Genomic DNA, 9,648 nt, shown 5'->3' with positions numbered 1-9,648 from the left:
TCACTGCCACCAAGCTATAAAGGCTTCGTGATGAACTATAATGTGCAAGGGATGAACAAGACTATTCCCGAGCTCTTCACGATGCTAAAGGCTGTAGAGGTAGAAATCAAAAAGGAGCATCAAGTGTTGATGGTCAACAAGACCACTAGTTTCAATAAAAGGGGCAAAGGGAAGAAAGGGAACTTCAAGAAGAGCGGCAAAAAGCTTGCTGCTCAAGACAAGAAATCCAAGTCTACACCTAAGCCTGAAACTGAGTGCTTCTACTGCAAAGGGACTGGTCACTGGAAGCGGAACTGCCCCAAGTATTTGGCGGATAAGAAGGATGGCAAAGTGAAAGGTACATTTGATATACATGTTATTGATGTGTACTTAACTAATGCTCGTAGTAGCGCATGGGTATTCGATACTGGTTCTGTTGCTCATATTTGCAACTCGAAACAGGGGCTACGGATTAAGAGAAGATTGGCTAAGGACGAGGTGACGATGCGCGTGGGAAATGGTTCCAAAGTCGATGTGATCGCGGTCGGCACGCTACCTCTACATCTACCATTGGGATTAGTTTTAGACCTGAATAATTGTTATTTGGTGCCAGTGTTGAGCATGAACATTATATCTGGATCTTATTTAATGCGAGACGATTATTCATTTAAATCAGAGAATAATGGTTGTTCTATTTATATGAGTAATATCTTTTATGATCATGCACCCTTGTTGAGTGGTCTATTTTTGTTGAATCTCAATAGTAGTGATACACATATTCATAGTGTTGAAGCCAAAAGATTTAAGTTTAATAATGATAGTGCAAATTATTTGTGGCGCTGCTGTTTGGGTCATATCAGTGTAAAGCGCATGAAGAAACTCCATGATGATTGACTTTTGGAATCACTTGATTATGAATCACTTGGTGCTTGCGAACCGTGTCTTATGGGCAAGATGACTAAAACTCCGTTCCCCGGAACAATGGTACGCGCTACTGACTTGTTGGAAATAATACATACCGATGTATGTGGTCCAATGAGTATGGAGGCTCGTGGTGGGTATCGATATTTTCTTACCTTCACAGATGATTTGAGCAGATATGGTTATATCTACTTAATGAAGCATAAGTCTGAAACATTTGAGAAGTTCAAAGAATTTCAGAGTAAAGTGGAAAATCATCGTAACAAGAAAATAAAGTTTCTGCGATCTGATCGTGGAGGAGAATATTTGAGTTAGGAGTTTGGTCTTCATTTGAAACAACATGGGATAGTTTCACAATTAATGCCACCTGGAACACCACAGTGAAATGGTGTGTCCGAATGTCGTAACCGTACTTTATTAGATATGGTGCGATCTATGATGTCTCTTACTGATTTACCACTATCATTCTGGGGTTATGCTTTAGAGACGGCTGCATTCACTTTAAATAGGTCACCATCAAAATCCGTTGAGACGACGCCTTATGAACTGTGGTTTGGCAAGAAACCAAAGTTGTCGTTTCTTAAAGTTTGGGGCTGCGATGCTTATGTGAAAAAGCTTTAACCTGATAAGCTCGAACCCAAATCGGAGAAGTGCGTCTTCATAGGATACCCAAAGGAAATTGTTGGATACACCTTCTATCACATATCCGAAGGCAAAATCTTTGTTGCTAACAATGGATCCTTTCTAGAGAAGGAGTTTCTCTCGAAAGAAGTGAGTGGGAGGAAAGTAGAACTTGATGAGGTAGTTATACCTTCTCCCTTATTGGAAAGTAGTTCATCACATAAATCAGTTCCCATGATTCCTATACCAATTAATGAGGAAGCTAATGATGATGATCATGAAGCTTCAGATCAAGTTACTACTGAACCTCGTAGGTCTTCCAGAGTAAGATCCGCACCAGAGTGGTACGGTAATCCTGTTCTGGAAGTCATGTTACTAGACCATGATGAACCTATGAACTATGAGGAAGCGATGATGAGCCCAGATTCCGCGAAATGGATTGAGGCCATGAAATCTGAGATGGGATCCATGTATGAGAACTAAGTGTGGACTTTGGTGGACTTGCTCGATGATCGGCAAGCCATAGAAAATAAATGGATCTTTAAGAAGAAGACCGACACAGACGGTAATGTTACTGTTTACAAAGCTCGACTTGTTGCGAAAGGTTTTCGACAAGTTCAAGGAGTTGACTACGATGAGACTTTCTCACCCGTAGAGATGATTAAGTCTGTCCGAATCATGTTAGCAATTACTGCATTTTATGATTATAAAATTTGGCAAATGGATGTCAAAACTGCATTCCTGAAAGGATTTCTGGAAGAAGACTTGTATATGATGCAACTAGAAGGTTTTGTCGATCCAAAGGGTACTAACAAAGTGTGCAAGCTCCAGCGATGCATTTATGGACTGGTGCAAGCCTCTGAGAGTTGGAATAAACGTTTTGATAGTGTGATCAAAGCATATGGTTTTATACAGACTTTTGGAGAAGTCTGTATTTACAAGAAAGTGAGTGGGAGCTCTGTAGCATTTCTGATATTATATGTGGATGACATATTGTTGATTAGAAATGATATAGAATTTCTGGATAGCATAAAGGGATACTTGAATAAGAGTTTTCTATGAAAGACCTCGGAGAAGCTTCTTACATATTGGGCATCAAGATCTATAGAGATAGATCAAGACGCTTAATTGGACTTTCACAAAGCACATACCTTGATAAAGTTTTGAAGAAGTTCAAAATGGATCAATCAAAGAAAGGGGTCTTGCCTGTGTTACAAGGTGTGAAGTTGAGTCAGACTCAATGCCCGACCACTGCAGAATATAGAGAGAAAATGAAAGTCATTCCCTATGCTTCAGTCATAGGTTCTATCATGTATGCAATGTTGTGTACCAGACCTGATGTATTTCTTACTATAAGCATAGCAGGGAGGTACCAAAGTAATCCCAAAGTGGAGCACTGGACAACTGTCAAGAACATCCTGAAATACCGAAAAAGACTAAGGATATGTTTCTCATTTATGGAGGTGAAAAAGAGCTCGTCGTAAACGGTTACGTCGATGCAAGCTTTGACACTGATCTGGATGACTCTAAGTCACAAACCGGATACGTATTTTTATTGAATGGAGGAGCTGTCAGTTGGTGCAGTTCCAAGCAGAGCGTCGTGGCTGAATCTACGTGTGAAGCGGAGTACATTTCTGCTTCACAAGCAGCGAATGAAGGAGTTTGGATGAAGGAGTTCATATCCGATCTAGGTGTCATACATAGTGCATCGGGTCCAATGAAAATCTTTTATGACAATACTGGTGCAATTGCCTTGGCAAAGGAATCCAGCTTTCACAAGAGAACCAAGCACATCAAGAGACGCTTCAATTCCATCTGTCATCAAGTGTCGGAAGGGGACATAGTGATTTTCAAGATACACACGGATCTGAATGTTGCAGATTCGTTGACTAAGCCTCTTCCACGAGCAAAACATGATCAACACCAAAGCTCCATGGTGTTAGAATCATCACTATGTAATCTATATTATTGACTCTAGTGCAAGTGGGAGACTAAAGGAAATATGCCCTAGAGGCAATAATAAAGTTATTATTCATTTCCTTAATTCATGATAATTGTTTATTATTCATGCTAGAATTGTATTAACCGGAAACTTAGTACATGTGTGAATACATAGACAAAACATACAGTCCCTAGTATGCCTCTACTTGACTAGCTCATTAATCAAAGATGGTTATGTTTCCAAACCATAGACATGTATTGTCATTTGATGAACGGGATCACATCATTAGGAGAATGATGTGATGAACATGACCCATCCGTTAGCTTAGCATTATGACCGTGTCAGTTTCATTGCTACTGCTTTCTTCATGACTTATACAAGTTCCTCGGACTATGAGATTATGCAACTCCCGAATACCGGAGGAACACTTTGTGTGCTACCAAACGTCACAACGTAAATGGGTGATTATAAAGGTGCTCTACAGGTGTCTCCGAAGGTGTTTGTTGGGTTGGCATAGATCGAAATTAGGATTTGTCACTCCGTGTTTCAGAGAGGTATCTCTGGGCCCTCTCGGTAATACTCATCACTATAAGCCTTGCAAGCATTGTGACTAATGAGTTATTTGCGGGATGAAGTTTTACGGAACGAGTAAAGAGACTTGCCAGTAACGAGATTGAACTAGGTATTGAGATACCGACGATCGAATCTCAGGCAAGTAACATACCGATGACAAAGGGAACAACGTATGTTGTTATGCGGTTTGACCGATAAAGATCTTCGTATAATATGTAGGGACCAATATGAGCATTGAGGTTCCGCTATTGGTTATTGATCCGGGACGTGTCTCGGTCATGTCTACATAGTTCTCGAACCCGTAGGGTCTGCACGCTTAACGTTCGATGACGATTGGTATTATGAGTTTATGTGATATGATGTACCGTAGATTGTTCGGAGTCCTAGATGTGATCACGGACATGACGATGATTCTCAAAATGGTCGAGACAAAAAGATTGATATATTGGACGGCTATGTTCGGACACCAGAAGTGTTCCGGAGAAGTTTCAGATAAAACCAGAGTGCCGGAGGGTTACCGGAACCCCCCGGGGGAACTAATGGGCCGCGATGGGCCCTAGTGGAGAGAGAGAGGGGCGACCAGGGCAGGCCACGCGCCCCCTCCCCTTGAGTCTGAATAGGACAATGAAGGGGGGCGGCGCCCCCTTTCCTTCCCCCTCTCACTCTCCTTCCTTCCCCCTTTCTCCCTTTAGGTGGAAACCTATTAGGACTTAGAGTCCTAGTAGGATTCCCTTCTTGGGGGCGCGCCCAAGGAGGGCCGGCCGGCCTCCCCCTTGCTCCTTTATAAACGGGGGCAGGGGGGCACCCTAGAACACACAAGTTGATTGTTTAGCCGTGTGCAGTGCCCCCCTCCACAGATTTCCACCTCGGTCATATCATCGTGCTTAGGCGAAGCCCTGCGCCGGTAACTTCATCATCACCGTCACCACGCCGTCGTGCTGAGGGAACTCTCCCTCGACCTCAGCTGGATCTAGAGTTCGTGGGACGTCACCGAACTGAACGTGTGCAGATTGCGGAGGTGTCGTGCCTTCGATGCTAGGATCGGTCGGATCATGAAGGTGTGCGACTACATCAACAGCGTTGTCATAACGCTTCCGCTTTCGGTCTACAAGGGTACGTAGACAACACTCTCCCCTCTCGTTGCTATGCATCTCCTAGAGATAGATCTTGCGTGACCGTAGGAATTTTTTTGAAATTACTGCGTTCCCCAACAGCGGATTTGTTTCTGAGATGCACGGTCGTGACTCTCGCGAAAGCACAACCATGCCTCTCGCGGAAGCAAAACCGTGACTCTCACAAAAGAAAAATAAATAGAAATGCATTTTTTCTGTTTCAGGCATGGTTGTGACTCACGCGAAAGCAAAACCGTGACACTCGCGAAAGGAAAAAAATAAGGAAAGTGTTTTTTGCACAAAAATAAATTCAAAATTTTTCTTGTTCCAAATGTTAAGGAAGACCGGTAGAAAATGACACGTCGAAAAAAATTGTATAGAAAGCCGAAAACACGTGCGGAAAAATAAAAAACAAATCCGAAGGGAGCGCCCAGAGCGCGACACGTGGCGGGCGGCTGAGAGCGCGCGATGTAGCGTTGATCATTGGGAGGCTCCCGAAGGAGCGCTCGTTAACTAGTTGCTCCCGGAATTCGGCAAGGGTTGGTCATTGGCTGTTGGGCAATTTCTTCTATGTGTGAGTAAGAATAGCAGAAGGAGTAGGGTGATTCGGTGCCCAGGCTCATCTACACCCGGTTAGAAAAAATTTTATAACAAATTCAGAAAAAATTCAAAAAATACTAAAAAATGTGTGTTATACAATTCGATGCGTGAGGCTTGCTCCAAATTTCAAGTCATTTGGACATCATAGGAGCTCTCAGCAAAAAAGATAAATCGGGTCAAAACAGTACATGAACAGTAAACATATTTACAGACATCAATTTGTCTTTTTTGCTGAGAGCTCCTCAAATGTCCAAATGATTTAAAAACTAGAGTGGACCTCACGCATCAAATTTTCTACCATAGAAAAAAATGAAATGTTTTGAATTTTTCTAGTATTTGTTTTGATTTTTTTGTCTACGCGGGTGCAGAGATGGATTTTCGTAGCAAAAGCGTGAATACAAGTTTGGAGTGAGAGCATCTCCACCCGTGCCCTAAGAGCACCCCTAGGACCACATTTTTAGCCCGGGCGATAGGAAAACGCTCCACTTGCGTCCCCAAAGCCTTGTTTTTTAGCAAAACTGACCCCGGCGAGCCCACCCCAAACTCAGCCCCCTTGGGGCAGCTGGGGAGGCCGACGCTATATTTTGCGTGATGTGGATGACCTGCAGCCACATACCTCCTCCCCCACCTTCTCTCTCCCCATCCGCTTTCTTCTCTCTCCCGTGCGCTTCTCCTCACAACACCGCTTGTCGCCGCCGAGCTCTCCCACTGGTAACGGCGAAGAAGCAGCCACCGTCGTCCGGCAGTCGTAGGTGAAGATTCATTGCACGCAGCTCCGCCGTGCACCCGGACTCGTCCGGACACCGTCGACCGGGGCTGTGAGCAGCGACTGCGCGCGCGGGAGCGGCGGCAGGAGTGGCAGCCAGCGTCATCGTCGGGAAGCAAGCAAGCACAACCGGCGCGCGGTGGAGTCGCCGGCGTGCGTGGCACGACCCGCATGCCTCCGAGCGCGGCCCTGGGCCTGCTGCTGCCGCCACGCGTCCGTTGGATGAGGCGTGGGTGGGGACACGGCTGGGAAAACTCTCATCATCAGCGTAAAAAATCCGCCGGCGCAACCCCAAGGAGCTGAATATTTTGGCAAAATTGGCTCCTGGGGGTCAAACGAGTGGAGATGCACTAAGTAATAGCAGATTAATTCCAGGTCCGCCCTCCTCACCTGCTCGTTGCCAGCAAAGCAGTGCTTGAAGATCTTCCAGGCTTACACCCACGTGATCAATGAGGACACTATTCAAGTTATTTTGATAGGAAACGGTTTTGCTAATTCAAGTTATTTTTTATATGAAAACGGTTTTGCTAATTCAAGTTATTTTGATACTAAGAACGGTTTTGCTAATTCAAAGTCGTCGATGTGGCCGCACTTGGCAAAGGGTCTTGGATCTTGAAAGGGAGAGAACCGACGAGGGATTGTAAACACTGAAGGAGAGAGTGACACAATAATCAGTCGTCCCTCGTTTCCTTGGCGACTTTGAAACACGGTTTTTCGTATCAAAATAACTTGGATAGCATTCATATTGATGAAACCATTAAGTTGCACAGTTGTGCCAAAACTAACTTTTATTGTTTATTGAAATTCACCATATCTTCCAAGCATGGCGTTCTGGCACCTCGTTTAATTCCTTAGGATGCGCAGCAGCATTTACCCTCTTCACAATAGCTGTTGTCGAAACTGTAGCCAGACCATTCACATGAAACCTTACACAAGGTAACATTGTATCCTATCGGGTTCTCGCATAACCGGTCACGTTTGCACACATCAATCAATGCAGTTGTACCTACGCCCAAAGAAGTCCCATTTCGGATTAGTAATCTAGTATAAATTACACATGTTACTCAAGAATGTCTCAAAACCTAAAGTCTATGTATATTAGTACAAAATTTGACTGGTCTAAACAAATGAGTGTACCTTTGTTTCTCCCAGTTGCCTCGCATGGCAACAAAGTGGTAGACATCATAAGAATTACCAAACACAGGGCATTTGTGTTGTTCTTGGTAAGTGCCATCAGAAGTGTGGGTACTATTTTTTTCCTCCCTTGCAAGATATTCCTTGAGGTTGATATTGCTCGTTCTATTTGAGTCCTTATTGTGGTATTATATAGAGGCACTATCACATCTCGGAGCATCTTCATTTCAGGAAGAAAATAATGGAGAATCCAATGTTAGTGTTGTCATCCTTTGTATGTATATGCATAGTCCACTCATATCAATTAGTACTATTATAAGAGTTATTGGAATATACCCAAATATATCATGTCAACAACCGGTTATTTATTGTCTTCTTGTTCTTTATATACCAAGACATTAATACTATCATAAGAGTTATTGGAATATACATGCCAAAATATAGGTTGTCGACAGCTGGTTGTTAAATGCCTCTTTGTTTTTGGTATATACCAAGACATTAATACTAGGACCCCATTAGTTGGGGGACATTAACTGGGGTTTGGAGTTGGCTCGATCGAAAGAACCAATTCCCCAACGACTTTTGCGAGTGTGGCACCAGGCCCAAAAAAGTGGCGAACTACAACCCATTCACCACCAGTGTAAAATCAGTGTTTGCCTGGAAAAAAACTAAAAATTCACAAATTTGCATATTAATTAAAAAAGTGTTGGCCAAAAAATAATAGTGTTGGCCCATTAACAAATTTACATGCTTTATATTTTTATTTTCAAAAAACAAATAGGAATACCACTCAAAGTTCCATGACCGAAAATAAAAAATTGTCATGCTCTTAATAACAAAATGAATTGGGAAATTCATAAAAAAATGAAAATCGAATAAAAATGGATTTCAAAAATCATAGAATTGCAAAAAGTTTACAGATATGGAATATTTTTATTTATAAAAAAACCACAAATTTGCGAAAACTACATCGACTTTGATAAACAAGTTCATTTATATAGAGGCACTATCACATCTCGGAGCATCTTCATTTCAGGAAGAAAATAATGGAGAATCCAATGTTAGTGTTATCATCCTTTTTAGCTATATGCATAGTCAACTCATGTCAATTAATACTATTATAAGAGTTATTGGAATATATTCGAATATATCCTATCAACAACTGGTTATTAAATGCCTCCTTGTTCTCTATATACCAAGACATATAAAGACTATCATAAGAGTTACTGGAATATACATACCAAAATATAGGTTGTCGACAACTGGTTATTAAATGTCGCTTTGTTTTTGTATATACCAAGACATTAATACTAGGACCCCATTAGTTGGGGGACATTAGCTGTGGGTTGCTTCGAGCGAAATCGCTGGAGTTAGCTCGATCAAAAGAACCAATTCACCAGCGACTTTTGCGAGTGTGGCTCCAGGCCCAAAAAAGTGGCCAACTACAACCCACTCACCACCATGTAAAAATCAGTGTTAGCCTAGAAAAAACTGAAAATAAACAAGTTTGCATATTAATTAAAAAAGTATTGGCCCAATAATAATAGTGTTGGCCCATTCACAAATTTGACATGTTTTATATTTGTTTCAAAAACAAATAGGAATAACACTGGAAGTGGCCATGACCGAAAACAAAAAGTTTCCACAGTATTAATAATAAAATGAATTGGGAAAAATTCATAAAAACGAAAATCAAATAAAAGTGGATTGGGAAAATAAATCATAGATTTGCAAAAAAGTTCACAAATATGGAAAAAGTTTAATGTTTTGAAAAAACATGGATTTTGAATAAAAAACACAAATTTGAGAAAACTACACGGACTTTGATAAATATGTTCATGAATTTGGATAAAGGTTCAAACAGTTGAAAAAATGCATGCATTTGAAAAAGTTCATGGATTTGGAAAAAAAGTCATGGATTTAAAAAAATAAAGGGTTTTGGAAAAAGGTTCATGAATTTGGAAACAAACGAATTTGAATATTTTGTTTGTGATTTTGAA

General features: G+C 41.7%; 1 long non-coding RNA gene across 1 annotated transcript; it reads right to left on the bottom strand.

Annotated features, from left to right (window-relative positions):
• Positions 1 to 7,233: 7,233 nt before the first annotated feature.
• LOC119357360 lies at positions 7,234 to 7,808 on the bottom strand. The gene is made up of 2 exons (XR_005172203.1): positions 7,652 to 7,808; positions 7,234 to 7,520 (listed from the first exon to the last, which is right to left on the bottom strand). It is a non-coding gene; the product is annotated as an uncharacterized LOC119357360 (long non-coding RNA).
• Positions 7,809 to 9,648: the final 1,840 nt, after the last annotated feature.

Source organism: Triticum dicoccoides, chromosome 2A (genome assembly GCF_002162155.2).
Source record: "Triticum dicoccoides isolate Atlit2015 ecotype Zavitan chromosome 2A, WEW_v2.0, whole genome shotgun sequence".
In the NCBI taxonomy this organism is placed as follows: domain Eukaryota; kingdom Viridiplantae; phylum Streptophyta; class Magnoliopsida; order Poales; family Poaceae; genus Triticum; species Triticum dicoccoides.
Note: the sequence above shows the minus strand (reverse complement) of the source record. Positions and strands in the feature narration are given on the sequence as shown.